The sequence below is a fragment of the Pristiophorus japonicus genome, chromosome 14, assembly GCF_044704955.1.
Source record: "Pristiophorus japonicus isolate sPriJap1 chromosome 14, sPriJap1.hap1, whole genome shotgun sequence".
Taxonomy (NCBI): Eukaryota; Metazoa; Chordata; class Chondrichthyes; family Pristiophoridae; genus Pristiophorus; species Pristiophorus japonicus.
The window spans coordinates 114046094-114061074 of NC_091990.1; the positions used below are offsets into that span (position 1 = coordinate 114046094).

Here is a 14981-nt window from a genome sequence, read left to right on the forward strand (position 1 = left end):
ATAAAAAATTAACCGGAACATTGGATATCAATGAAGCAAAAATGGGTGAAGACAGAAGGATAATCTAGAGGAACTGATGTGAAGGGCAGAGGAAAAAATGTAACAGGGAGAATTGGAGTAGAGTGGGAAATTCCTAGTTTCACTTATCCAAATAATCTGCAGGCTACATTAAAAATAAATTACTCGCCTCAACAGCCCTGGGTGAGAAAATGTCTATCTGTTATATGAGAGGTAAAGAGAAGGAAACGGATTAATAATGGAGGACACATTACAACAACTTGCATTTATATAGTACCTTTAAAGTAGTAAATCGTCCCACGGTGCTTCACCGGAGCGTCTAAAACAAAATTTGACACCGAACCACATAAGGAGATACTAGGACAGATGTCCAAAAGCTTCAGCAAAAAGATAGGTTTTAAGAAGCATCTTAAAAGAGAGAGAGAGGTAGAGAGTTGGGAGAAAATTTTAGAGCTTAAGGCCCAGGCACCTGAAGGCAAAGCTGCCAATGGTGGAGCGATGAAAATCAAGGATGTGTTAAGAGGGCAGAATTGGAGGAGCGCAGTGATCTCGGGGAGTTGTGAGCCTAAAGGAGATTACAGGTCTAGTGAGAAGCGAGGCCATGGAGGGATTTGAAAACAAGGATGAGAAATTTGAAAACAAGAATGAGAAATTTAAAATCAGCCATTGCCAGACCGGGAGCCAATGTAGGTCAGCGAACACAAGTGGTGATGGGTGAACAGGACTTGGCAAAAGTTAGAATATGGGCAGTGCAAAGTTTGCAATACTGCAGTTTATGTAGGGTGGAAGGTGGGAGCCGGGAGAGCATTGGATTAGCCTGCCAAGATCTTTTTCCCTTCAAAATTCATCACATGATCAGATCAGCCATGATCTTATTGAATGGCGGAGCAGGCTCGAGGAGCCAAATGGCCTCGTCCTGCTCCAATTTCTTATGTTCTTATGTAAATCCCCACACTAGTTTGAATCTGAAAATATAGCGACTGGAAAGCATTGGCCCTCACCCGCGCTGCACTAGCTTCTGCTTTTTGTGCAAATCCAATGACAGTAATCTCATTCCTTGTCACGTAACTCTTTATTTTCATCAGATGTCATTCACTGTATGTAATGTTGCTGCAATCAGGCAGAGACGGGACTTCCAGGTATCACGTTCAATGTTCCAGGAAAATGTTTCAAAACATCACTTTTAACAGTGGAATTTCACAGAAAGAATTGTAAGCGGGGGAAGCGAGGAATATAACGCACGAGCAATTGTAGCTGCACAAATGTGGATTTTTTTTCCGAACAGCCCTCAGGATCTTTGTAAATCACGTAACTTATTCCAACTCTAAAAGTTCCCCAAGTCAAGCATTGCAGGCTTAAAGTGATATCACGGAACTCAAATTCAATACTGGATGCAAGTCCGAGGCTCAACAATCCAATAATGTGAGGGCGACACAAAATCTAATTTTTTTTTGTTGTTTTCAGGATCTGTTAGTCCCAGGAGTATCAGCCTTTACTCAGTAGTAACAATCACAGCTCAGAGTCAGAAGATTTTGAGTTCAAGGACTTGGACACATGATGCTTGTTTCAGTGTCAGCTGTAGCTCAGTGGGCAGCACTCTCGCCTCTGAGTCAGAAGATTGTGGGTTAAAGTCCCACTCCAGGGACTTGAGCACATAAATCTGGGCTGACACGCCCAGTACATGCTGAGGGAATGCTGCACTGTCAGAGATCCTTCTTTCAGATGAGACGTTAAACCGAGGCCCCATCTGCCCCCTCAAGTGGATGTAAAAGAGCCCATGGCATTATTTCGAAGGATTTATCCCTCAATCAACATAACAAAAACAGATGATCTGGTCATTATCACATTGCGTTTGTGGGAACTTGCTGTGTGCAAATTGCCTGCCGCATTTCCCACATTACAACAGTGATTACACTCCAAAACTACTTCATCAGCTGTAAAACGCTTTGAGACGTCCGGTGGTCGTGAAATGCGCTATATAAATCCAAGTCTTTCTTTCTTCTTAATCAGCTGTCAGTCGTTGCAATGTTTCTCCAATTGGATAATGGACCAGGACTTCCAGGTAAGCTCATGCTCAATGTTCCAGGAAAATAAACAAAGAAGGATTATTTTTACCAGGCTAACACTTCAGTGCAATACTGTAGAAGCACCGCTTTGGGGAAATGCGATGTTCAATCAAAACCCTGTCTACCCTCTCTGGTGCGCATAACATATTCCAATGTGTTATCTGAAGAGCAGCCAGGGACTGTGTGCAGCATCCTGACCGCCATTTATTCCTGTACTCGATGCACCTATGAGTATGCTCACTGGTTTGTAGAGCTGTTGGATTATGAGTGGCTTAGCCAGTCACATGATGTTCATAAGACTCAATAAAACCCCAGCCAGTTGGGTTCAGGGGATCCATGATGAGGCATGTAGTTGTGAGCCTAGTGGATGAACTGGTAATGTGTAGTGTGATTGTTAAACCTTGTGCTAATAAACCAACTAGTTCTTAGTAGCAATGTGTTGCTATGAATTCTTAAGCAAAGAAGACATGAAACAAGCACATTACAATTCTTCAACCAACTTTGCCAAAAACGGATTATCTGATCAATCATATCACTGCTGTTTGTATGACTTTGCAGTGCACAAATTGGCTGCCATATTTGCCCACAAAATAACAGTGGCTACAAGTACTTCATCGGCTGTAAAGTGCTCTAGGAAGTCCTGAGGGTGTGAAAGGCACTATATAAATTCAAGTTTGTTCTTTTGTCTTGATAATACATCACTGATGTGCGGGTGCCACACAGCCAGCAGGAAACCCAAAGTAAAGCAGCCAGATCTGCTTAGGACGGCCACCGGGAATGCCTAGTTAAAAAAAAATCATCTGCCCAGAACCTGGCATTAGTGAATCAAATGTGCTTACTCTGGGATTGTCATTGACTGTACCATGCCAGAGGCATTAGAACACTAGGGTACGTTACTGGTTATGTCACTGGACCAGTAATCCAGAGGCCTGAACTAATGATGCTCCGGAGACATGAGTTCAAACCCCACTACGGCAGCTGGGGAATTTAAATTCAGTTAATTAAATAAATCTGGAATAAAAAGCTAGCATCAGTAATGGTGACCATGAAACTACCGGATTGTCATAAAAACCCATCTGGTTCACTAATATCCTTTAGGGAAAGAAATCTGCCGTCCTTACCCGGTCTGGCCTATATGTGACTCCAGACGCACAGCAATGTAGTTGACTCTTAACAGCCCTCTGAAATGGCCTAATAGTTGTACCAATCTACCACTGTGGGAGCACCTTCACCACACAAACTGCAGCGGTTCAGGGCAGCGGCTCACGACCACCTCCTCGAGGGCAATGAGGGATGGGCGCGCAAGTTTTTAAAAAAGCACTAAACCCAATATAAAAGGAACTTAAGAGCAACCAAGAAACACATAAAAATCTCCAACTCCCACACACACACACACACACACGGAACACACAACAGTACTCGAGTAAGTTCTTTGGAAGTGGCTACCATCTTCGGCAACATCACAATAGTGACTGCACTTCAAAAGTAATCCATCGATAGTCAAGGGCTCAAGAATGTCCTGAGACAGTGATAAAGAGCTTTATAAATGCATAGTCTCAACCATTTGCCAGGTGCTGCCTTTTATCTCTGGCCCACCAGCCATCCTTCCTTCCCTCTTGAGGAGCACTATGACTTCACAAAGTGCTCTCCCAGGTGGCCTGATCGAGAATTGTATTCTGCTGCAAATGTTTTGTTGGGAAGTGGAGTGAACGAGAGTCATTCCATGAGTCGATTTTAGTGGGGAGCGCCCCAATGCACATGGCTCCTAAATAAAGACCAGGGAATGATGGGGACCCCACCTGGCAGGATTGGAATCATAGAAATTTACAGCACAGGAGGAGACCATTTCGGCCCATTGTGTCCGCGCCGGCCGACAAAGAGCTATCCAACCTAATTCCACTTTTCAGCTCTTGGTCCGTAGCCCTGCAGGTCCCAGCACTTCAAATGCACATCCAAGAACTTTTTAAATGTGGTGAGGGTTTCTGCCTCCAACACCCTTTTAGGCAGTGAGATCCAGACCCCCACCACCCTCTGGATGAAGACATTTCCCCTCAAATCCCCTCTAACCCTCCCACCAATTACTTTAAATCTAGGACTTAAGAATTGGTCTGAAAGTAGAGTTGAATGAAACTTAATGTTTGGCGCCAGTTACCTCGACTGCTGGGTAACCATGGGTGATGTGATGAGCTTGTCAGATTAGCAACCACAAACCGGAGTGCAACCTGGGGCAGGAAGGCCGAGAATTACTCATTGCACAGTCCCAATGCTGAGAAATTGGTCCGTCTTCGTCCTTGTACAGCTCTGTCTTTGTATCCATGTTAAGGCTTCTGCACTTTCTGTCATAAACCAACAGTCAACAGGCCTCTGGATTTTTCAGGCCAGCTTGTCATTGCTGTGCCAGAAACAAAAAGGCAAGAAAAAGAAAGACTTGCATTTCTGTAACACCTTTCACAACCTCAGGACGTCCCAAAGCACTTCACAGCCAATGAAGTATTTTGAAGTACATTGATGCACAGCATTGAGAAAAACTGGATTATTGATTAACTAAATCACGGACATTGTTTATGAAATATTGAATATTAATTTATCTGACTTCATTTTGATCCAGGGGCAGATTTCCCGATTGGTGATGTACCAACACAAACTCTTAACAAGCTCGCACTAGGTTTTTCTGCATGTTTTTTAATAAACCAAGGCATTAATCTTTGTGTGAGGATAGCATTTACAGGATCCATGATAATCATAGTTGCCAATAACCTGTACTTTTGAAGTGTAGTCAGTGTTGTAATGCAAGAAACAGGACAGCCAATTTGCACACAACAAGCTCCCACAAACAGCAATGAGATAAACAACCAGATTATCTGTATTTAGTGTCACAGAGGTTGTAGGTTCAAGTCCCACTCCAGAGACTTGAGCATAAAAAAATCTAGGCTAACACTTAAGTGCAGTATTGAGGGAGTGCTGCAGTGTCAGAGGTTCCATCTTTCGGATGAGATGTTAAACCGAGGTGCCATCTGCTCTTTCAGGTGGATGTAAAAAGATCCCATGGCACTATTTGAAGCGCAGGGGAGTTATCCCCGGTGTCCTGGCCAATATTTATCCCTCAATCAACATCACTAAAACAGATTATCTGTCATTATCACATTGTTGTTTGTGGGAGCTTGCTGTGCACAAAAATGGCTGCCGCATTTCCGAGATTGTCACAGTGACTACATTTCAAAAAGTACTGGACATCCTAAGGTCATGAAAGGCGCTTTATAAAGGCAAGTCTTTTCTTTCTGCACTCACAAGAATGGGCTACACTGCAACACTGAATGGAAACTCTGGCCAACACAGCGCACACACAAAGGACACAGCACAGAGAAAAGCTCTGTCAAAGAAAATGTCTGGGGTTTTACCCTTTGCCCTACTTGAACTTTTGCTTTCCCCCCCACCCCAGCCCACCTATCCCCAAAACTTTACCATCTGCTATTGAAGACATCAGAGTGGGAAGTACTATGTTTTGTATGTTTAGTGCAAGGATTCCCATTTAAAAACTGCCATCAAATTACAAGTGTCTCCAAAATAAGATCACTGCGTCTACAGAACAAATAACCCTGTGATTCTTCAACTGTTCGGTGCTATCTTGAGGAATGTGAGGTCAGCGTTTCTTTAAATCATTTCAAGTCAAAACAGTCCTTGGTTGCTGGCTTCAACTGAATACTCCTTCCCTCTTCAAGTTCCTTCAGCCACAATTCAAAGTCTTAAATTTGTTCCATGATTATAATTTTTTTTAAAAACACAGTGAACTTCGCATTAATCTTTCCACCAGTTATGATTCATTTTTGGTGTCTGCAACACTTCAAAGCATCCAGCTTCAGCCCATGAGCCAAGCTTCATCAATCCAGCCCATAAAATACAGGCAATTCAGAACAAAGATGTCAGCTGTGGCTCACTGTCGCCTGAGTCAGAAGATTGAGCGTTCAAGTCTTACTCCAGAGACTTGAGCACAAAATCAAGGCTGACACTCCCAGCTCAGTGCTGAGGGAGTGCTGCACTGCCGGAGGTGCCGTCTTTCAGATGAGGCGTTAAACCGAGGCCCTCTCAGGTGGACGTTAAAGATTGCATGGTACTATTTCGAAAAGGAATAGGGGAGTTCTCTCTCCTCCGCCACCCAGTTTCCTGGTCAATATTTACCCATCAACCAACATCACAAAAAACAATTATCTATTTGTTTATCTCACTGCTTTTGATGGGAGCTTGCTGTGCGCAAACAGGCTGCTCCGTTTCCTACATTACAACAGTGACTACACTTCAAAAGTACTTCATTGGTTATGAAGCACTTTGGGATGCCTTGATGTTGAGAAAGAAGACTTGCATTTATATAATGAACAAAAATCTAGGCCAACACTCCAGTGCAGTACTGAGGTAGAGCTGCATTGTCGGAGGTGCTGTCTTTCGGGTGAGACGTTAAACGGAGGCCCAGTTTGCTTTCTCAAGTGGTATTAAAAGATCCCGTGGCACTATTTCAAAGAGCAGAGGAGTTCTTCCTGGTGTCCTGACCAATATTTATCCCTCAACCAACATCACTAAAAACAAAGATCTGGTCATTATCACATTGCTGTTTGTGGGAGCTTGCTGTGCGCAAATTGGTTGCCGCATTTTCCACATTACAACAGTGCCTACACTTCAAAAAGTACTTAATTCGCAGTAAAGTGCTTTGGGACGTCCGGTGGTCGTGAAAGACGTATAAATCCAAGTCTTTCTTTCGTTATTAAAACAGTGACTACACTTCATAAAGTCCTTTATAAAAACATAAGAAATAAGAGCAGGAGTAGGCCATTTGGCCCCTCGAGCCTGCTCTACCATTCAATAAGATCATGGCTGATCTGATCTAGGCCTCAACTCCACTTCCCTGCCCGCTTCCCTTAACCCTCGTTCAAAAATCTTCACCTTAAATATATTCATTGGCCGTAAAGCGCTTTGGGACGTCCGGTGGTTGTGAAAGGCGCTACAGCAATGCAAGTCTTTGTAGGTACAGATTAGGGCTGGAAAACACTTGCTAACTAGGCCAAGGCAGGTTCATCTCCAGCTCCGACGACGTGGAAAGACAAAGCAACTCACCAGCTTGCAAAATAACATCAGTCTCTCTTACTCATCCATCTCCAGTCCTCCACGCTCTCTCCACTCTCTCACTGCAGCCACAACTGGACCTGATCTGTTGCAGCTCTCTCATCCCCCTCTCATATGCACCTTCTGGCTTTTAAACGGGGTGCAGTACAATTTTTTAGGATTCATTTCTTCAGTCTTTGTTGAGTGCAGATGTTGGAATGCCAACTCCTGCTCAGCAAATTACCGGGGCCCCGAGTTACACTATACTGCAGAGTGCTGGCGGACTGAAAAAGCATGGCGACTTGCCAGGTTGTAAGTATCAGCCGTGTGCGTTTCTCCCTTCATCCCCAATCTTCCATTATCTGACCGTCTATCACGTCTACAGCCTGTACATATATCAGAGTCGCTGGTGTTTATAGAGACTGGAAATCAGGACGAGGATGCATGCTGCAACAACAGCTTTGGAAGAAGCAAGTCCCTTCAGAAAGTTCTACCCTTCGATAATTACACCTGGCACATGGTTGCCTTTTCAACAGGACAAGCCTCTACTCATACCATGGGTGTGTCTGGCTTACAGGGAGTCAGTATCCATGCGACAACCATAATTACGTGCAACTAAACAGTCCAAATAGGCCCAATTTATCGGTAGCCTGTCGCAGTTTGAAAGAAAGACTTGCATTTCTATAGCGCCTTTCACGACCACCAGAGGTCTCAAAGCATGTTACAGCCTACGATGTACTTTTTGAAGTGTAGTTACTGTTGTAATGTAGGAAACAAGGCAGTCAAATTGCGCACAGCAAGCTCCCACAAACAGCAATGACCAGATAATTTGTTTTTTTTGGTGATGTTCATTGAGGAATAAATATTGGCCCAGGACACCGGGGATAACTCCCCTGCTCTTCTTCAAAATAGTACCATATTTCCTTTTACGTCCCTCAGAGAGCAGACGGTTTAACGTCTCATTCAAAAGACGGCACCTCCGACAGTGCAGCGTTCCCTCAGTATTGCACTGGGAGTGTCAGCCGAGATTTTGCGCTCAAGTCTCTGGACTGGGACTTGAACCCACAACCTTCTGATTCAGAGGCGAGAGTGCTACCCACTGAGCCACGGCTGACACGTGCTATCTTTTGCAGGATGATGATTTGTCGACGCGACATCAGAAATGCATTCCAGGTTTATGGAGGAGAAACCCCAGCGTGCATGGATCCGAAGTGCATTTGCTCAGCCTCACAGAACTCTCGAGCTTCACATGATTGGATGTGATTCTTCATTTGCTTTCCTGCCATCAATGCTATTACAATGTGCATCTTGTTTGTCTGGTATGCAGGGCGGTATATTAGCAGGAAAGCCTGCATCACCAACGCTCCTAATCTAAAAGGTTACTTTTGATTTTGCATAACAAGGTTAAGATATTTTTGCATAACTGTCCAGGTTCACACTGTGTAGTAATTTAGCAAGTGCATAAGCTTGGGTAGCAAGTGGTATCTGCGGTGAGAAATAAAACGGAAGTATTTTTCACATCGGGTTCGAGTCCAGCGAAGCACAGAATGGTGCGGATTAAGGTACATTTACACGACCAACTTAGTCTTGGCGTGGAGTGGCAGCTGCTTCGAACCAACATCTTTCGTAGTGTAAATAGGGAGTCAAGAGCTATACCGACTTACATAGAATTTACAGCACAGAAACAGGCTGTTCGTCCCAATTGGTGCATGCCGGTGTCGATGCTCCTCACGAGCCTCCTCCCGCCCCTCTTTATCTAACCCCATCAGCATTTCGTTCTATTCCCTTCTCACTCATGTGTTTATCCGGCTTCCCCTTAAATGCATCTATACTATTCACTTCAATTATTCCCTGTGGTAGCGAGTTCCACATTCTCACCATTCTCTGAGTAAAGGAATTTCTTTTGAATTCCTTACTGGATTTATCAGTGATTCTCTTATATTTATGACTCCTCGAGTTGGACTCCTCTGCAAGGGAAAACATCTTCTCTACATCTATCCTCTTGAAAATCTTCATCATTTCGGCAATAAATGAGTTGCATTTTCCTGCAGGAGAGATACTCCGGAATGAAGGGGAGGAAGATCGTCTCCTTAGGGAGGTCAAGCCCAGACTAAGGATTTAAGCTACGTTTATGTTGTAACAGCAGAGAGTCAGTGCACATCAGAAACTGCTGTAACTGCAGCCGTCGTGTCGATTCACCCTCATATTGATGAGCAGAGGGAGCAGATTAGCAAATATTACATTTTGATGCAGCCTGTGCCAATGTTCTCTGCAAGTCACGCGACCGCACGTCACTCCAGGGACCCCGCGCAGCCGGCTTTTCAATGCACAGTATTTTGAATGGCCCACACAGTCCCTTAAAGGGGTCACGCGGCGCCAAACGAAATTCCAGGGAACACTGGTTCGCGCACTAAAAGACTTACATTTATATAGCACAGGACATCTCAAAGCGCTTTACAGCCAATGAAGTACTTTTGGAGTGTAGTCACTGTTGAAATGTAGGAAATGCGGCAGCCAATTTGCACACAGCAAGCTCTCACAACAGTAATATGATAATGACCAGATAAGCTGTTTTTGTTATGTTGATTGAGGGATAGATATTGGCCAGGACACCGGAGAGAACTCCCCGATTCTTCTTCGAAATAGTGCCATTTTTTACATCCCCTCGAGAGGGCAGACAGGGACCTCAGTTTAACGTCTCGTCTGAAACACGGTGCCTCCAACAGCGCAGCACTTCCTCAGCACTGCACTGCGAGTGCACAAGGCAAGGAGGAGATGGAGGTTGAAAACTAAGATGGGTGAATAATTTCACCTACTATCTCCAGCGTGTGAGAAGGGAATGCTGCCAGCCTGGGAGGAGGGAGCACATCCCCCAATGTAGATCCATTTCAGGATTCTCTCCACGGGCATCGTCCCCTTCGTTCCCAATGTGTGCATACTTGGCGCTGGTTTAGTCCCGAGTCCCCAGCGGTGGCATATGGGCGCAGCAAGCAGGATGTTCACAGCAAGGAAACGCAACTTGTTATGGCCGGTGCTCACTTCCACCATCTGCTAATATGTTCTCCGTCTTCAGAGACTTCACCACACGACCCAGAGACGGTTAAATTAATAATGAAGAAAAAGGCTAGGGTGTGTGGGGGAGGGGATTAATGTCGCTGTCTGCTTTAACTAGAGCTCAAGCTGTCGTGCCGACATTTCTCAGGAAGACTCAACTGACTGGTTCCTAATTCTAACCGCCCCCCACCCACCGGTCATTATTACTTACAACTATACAGCAAAAACAGAATTTAATCTTCGAATGACCGTCGCACTAGCACTGGGCCAAACCTTTGCAACGATCGGAGTATATCTGGGGTTTGACTAGTCTCTGAGCTCTGCATATTGATTCAGTGATGATCTAATACAAAGTAATGGATACCTGCAAGTGATTGCAAGGCAGTAATCCAAACCCAAAAGGTTCACGTGACATCAAAGCGTAAATGGCTTGACAGTCCCTTGCGGACTGTGCTCCACAATACAAGTGAGTACTAAAGCTGACATCAGGGATAAACGTTCAGAGAGCTGTGGAAGTCTCCAATTGGCATTCCTTTAATGCTGGCGGTAACCCATTTAGATTTTAGTTAAAATAAGACTAACTGGAAAATCCAGGCTCACTATTCCTCATTTATCAACCAAGAATTTTTCAGTATTAATGACAGATTTCCATGTCGTACATGTGAAAATATTTAGTCCAATAATCCAGCAGCAACAGCTTACCCACTAAGACCATTCTTAAAACCCATCAGGTTGCTCTCCCCCGCACCGCCCCCCGCCACCCCAATAAAGGCAAACTAGCTATTTCCGTCTGATTACGCCTCTGTGTAGCACCTTGAGACATTTTCCTAAGTTGAAAGCGCTAGATAAATGCAGGTTATCATTGTATCTCGTCACTGCCCCTTCCCCCGCAAGACTATCTTCACCCCCTTCAGTATTCCCATGAAGCCCAAGATGGGAATAGCCCATCATAACATAATTGTTGACCAGTGCAGTCACAAACAAAATCCCCCCGTCTCCCAGAAATGATCTCAACGTCTAGCATATTACATACATGGCTGCAGGCCACTGCTTCTCGTTCCTGCAGTGCATCTCCCAATTTTACCAGTGTAATATGTGCACCTGTGAGCATGCTCACAGGTTTGAGGGAGACGAATTGGCCCAGAGATGAAGGCGATGGACTGCTAATCCATCGTGCTCTGCACGCGTGGCTTCGAATCCCACCTTCGTCATTATTGTGTTAAAACATTCTGGTTGTTTTGTCAATCAGCTTGCACGTCATGGCCAAATTCACCTTTACCAAAATAGTTGTAGAGGTGTTGAGTTGGGAGTGGCTTAGCCAGTCACGTGATGGTTCACAAGACTAAATAAAACCCCAACCAGTTGGGTTCAGGGGATCCATGATGAGGCAGGTGGTTGTGAGCCTGGTGGATAAACCAACTAGTTCTTAATAGCAATGTGTTGCTATGAATTCTTAAGCAAAGAACCCATGAAGCAAATACATTACAACCAGGAGAGCAGTGCATTGACAACACCTCCCAAAAACTCCGACTTCTACCAGCTATAAGGAAAAGGGCAGTAGGTGCATCATTCCCCTAGAGGCCAAAAATCTATCTATCTCAGCCTTAAACATAGTTAGAGACTCAGCATCCACGGCCCTCTGGGGCAGAGAATTCCAAAGATCCATAACCCTCTGAGTGAAGAAATTCCTCCTCATCTCAGTCCTAAATGGCCGTCCCCTTATCCTGAGACTGTGCCCGCTGGTTCTAAACTCCCCAGCCAGGGGAAACAATTTCTCACCATCTCCCTGTCAATCCCCCTCAGAATCTTGTACATTTCAATGAGATCACCTCTCATTCTTCTAAACTCCAGAGAGTATAGGCCCATTCTTCACAGTATCTCATCATAAGACAGCCCTCTCATCCCAGGAATCAGTCTTGTGAGCCTTCTTTGCACCGCCTCCAAGTCAAGTATATCCTTGCTTAGATAAGGAGACCAAAACTGCACAGTACTCCAGATGTACTCTCATCAAAGGGCCTGTACAACTGTAGCAATGCCTGCCTCATCACCACATTAAAGCAAGTGCCCTTTCAAACACCAGCAGGCCACACTAAAGATTGCAGGAAGACAAGGGCAACGCAGGCAAATAGAACAGGTGGAGAAAAACAAACCACCATGGGTGCCCTCTCCCGCGAGTCCATCACAAACTCAAATGCCCCAAAATTCTCCTGGTCCACATACTTGATGTTTCGTTGACTCACGTCTCCGAACCAAACCTCAGTGGCCAGCAGATGAAGCCAGCTCTGTGTTTAGAGTGAAGACTAGCTTATTTCTTTATGAGCGAAGGAGCGCCTTGGAGATCCAAGGATGTTCCTGGTGCAATCAGCCATGAGATACGGGCCACGCAGACCAAACATGCTGGCTCTCGCTTGTCAAGGACTTTCGGTGAGATCACAAATTACTTTTGTTTCTCAAGTCCAAAGTAAATACGGCTCTTCAACCGATGCTTTCAGCACAGCTAGAAGGATCAGTCAATCCTATAATCAGAACTAGGCTCGGAGACACACACCGAGATCCGCAGCCACCTTCCTCATTACAGTTGGCAGCAAAAGCACTGTCGGCACGCTGTGAAATCACTTTGCATTGGAAACATGCTGGAACCTATAAATCAAGCACATTCCAATGTCACAGTTAAAGCTCTACCATCCCTTAGCAGAGATAGCAGAGGAAAACTGAACCATTCTATATTTCATATCAAAGGCTAAAGACACACAATTCTATATGTTGTACAGATTATCCCCAAAAGACAGAATTCCAAAGGGTATACAGACTGACCCCAAAGACATAGAATTCTATACATTATACAGATTGGCCCTGGGCAACAGGCCAGGACCAGTGTCTGGAGGAGGAGAGTGGTGGAAGAACTCAAAATTGCTTCTAACCAACTTGACCAGAACATAAATGGTTCAACAGAACTGGCCATAATAGAGGTCATCACTGAGAGATTGAGAGATTGTCTTGCTCCAAATGAGAATATCCTGCCAGCACTGTTGGTTGAGAGTTCAGGTCTCATGAATTGGGAGGAAATGCATTTTTTTTTTAAAAGAGCTGAGTTCCTTGATTTCCTACCTGAGCGCCAGCAGCATTTCAGTAGAGGTGACTGTGGGGGTCTGACAGCAAAGCCACAGTGACGAAATCGAACCTGCTTGCAGACTTCTCTACACGGAAGCAGCCACGGTGGTTTACTGAACTGACAAAAGCCTTTTCAAAGTAAGGTTCCGAGGAAAAAGCAGCAGGCAAAGCTTTCAGGACGAGTGCAGGGGCAGGCAGGAGGAGCATGTTGCAGAGATCGGATGTCAGAATGGATTGAACTGTGGCTTGCTGCAGAGCAACTGGCTAAAAGGGAACAGCGCTCGTTCCCCTCTCCGCCCTTTCGGCAGGATTGGGCCTACACCTTCACCTGTGCAAACATTCACGGGAATTACCGCAGGGTTTGTGTTTCGAGGGCTGGGGAGGAGATGCCAGGTCAGTGAAATTCATCCTCTTCAGAAGTCAGGAATGTGCATCAAAGCAGTTTTTAAAATCTTTGGAATTATTTACCTGAGATTCACCCTTCCATTACTGAATAACCAAACATTCCACAGCAGGAGCACTGCATGGATTAAAACAAAATGCTCCCCCTGCACTGGGATAGATTTTGCACTGGCCTCCATGCTCCATTCTCCAGTCTGCACACGCCTGCCAAGCAAAGGTACCTGCAGCACAGCCTCGCAAAACCAGCCCTCAACTGCCCCGGAGTCAGAAGGTTGTGAGTTCAAGTCCCACTCCAGAGACTCGAGAACAAAATCTAGGCTGACACTCACAGTGCAGTACTGAAGGGGTGCTGCACTGTCGGAGGTGCTTTCGGATGAGACGTTAAACCGAGGCCCCGTCTGCCCTCTCAGGTGGACTTAAAAAAAGATCCCACCGCCAATATTTTAAAGATCAGAGGAGTCCTCCCCGGTGTCCTGGGTCCAATATTTATCACTCAGCCAGCATTACTAAAAAAAACAAGTGGTCTGGCTCATTATTTCACTGCTGTCTGTGGGAGCTTGCCGTGCACAAATTGACATTTCCGACATTACAGCAGTGCCTGTACTTCAAAAAGTACTTCATTGGCTGCAAAGTGCTTTGGGACGTTGAGGCCATGAAAGGCGCTATACAAATGCAAATTCCTTCTTTCTTCAACTCACCAACATTTGGAAACACAAGGGAGTTTTCAATCGCTGGCATGGACAATTAATGCTTGTATCGCAGGCAAATAATACGGCAATACCGTCAGAGGAGACACAATGCAAGTGGAAGGAGCGCGTCAGCACTCCCCCAAGATCATCAGCTCCTCCAGTGACGGACTCTAACTCACTGTGGGCACAGCCATAGGAGAACGGGCGGTATATTACATTTTCTTTACCAAGTTACCAATCACTGCTCCTGTAAACGTAAGCAACTACGACATTGGCCAAGCAGCATTCATTGCCCATCCCTACTTGCCCCGAGGTCATTAAGTTCCAACCACGTAGTCATGTCTCGGCCAGACCGAGTAGGAGCAGCAGGTTCGTGACAACTCGCACGGTCACAGTTTCTGGTGCCAGCTCACAAAGTGATCGGGTTTTTAAGTTTCAGCCACAACTCAATGGTTGGCACCCTCACCTCGGGAGTCAGAAGGTTGTGGGTTCAAGCCCCATTCTATTGACTTCAGCACATAAATCTAGGCTGACACTCCAGTGCACTACT

At 45.3% G+C, this 14981-nt stretch overlaps 1 protein-coding gene and 1 non-coding gene across 8 annotated transcripts in view; one reads left to right on the top strand and one right to left on the bottom strand.

The window, feature by feature from the left end:
• Nucleotides 1-14981, bottom strand: part of hipk3a (homeodomain interacting protein kinase 3a) — a 285348-nt gene that overhangs the window by 237764 nt on the left and 32603 nt on the right. The window lies entirely within an intron of this gene.
• On the top strand, nt 11359-11440 carry trnas-gcu (transfer RNA serine (anticodon GCU)). The gene has a single exon. It is a non-coding gene; the product is annotated as a tRNA-Ser (tRNA).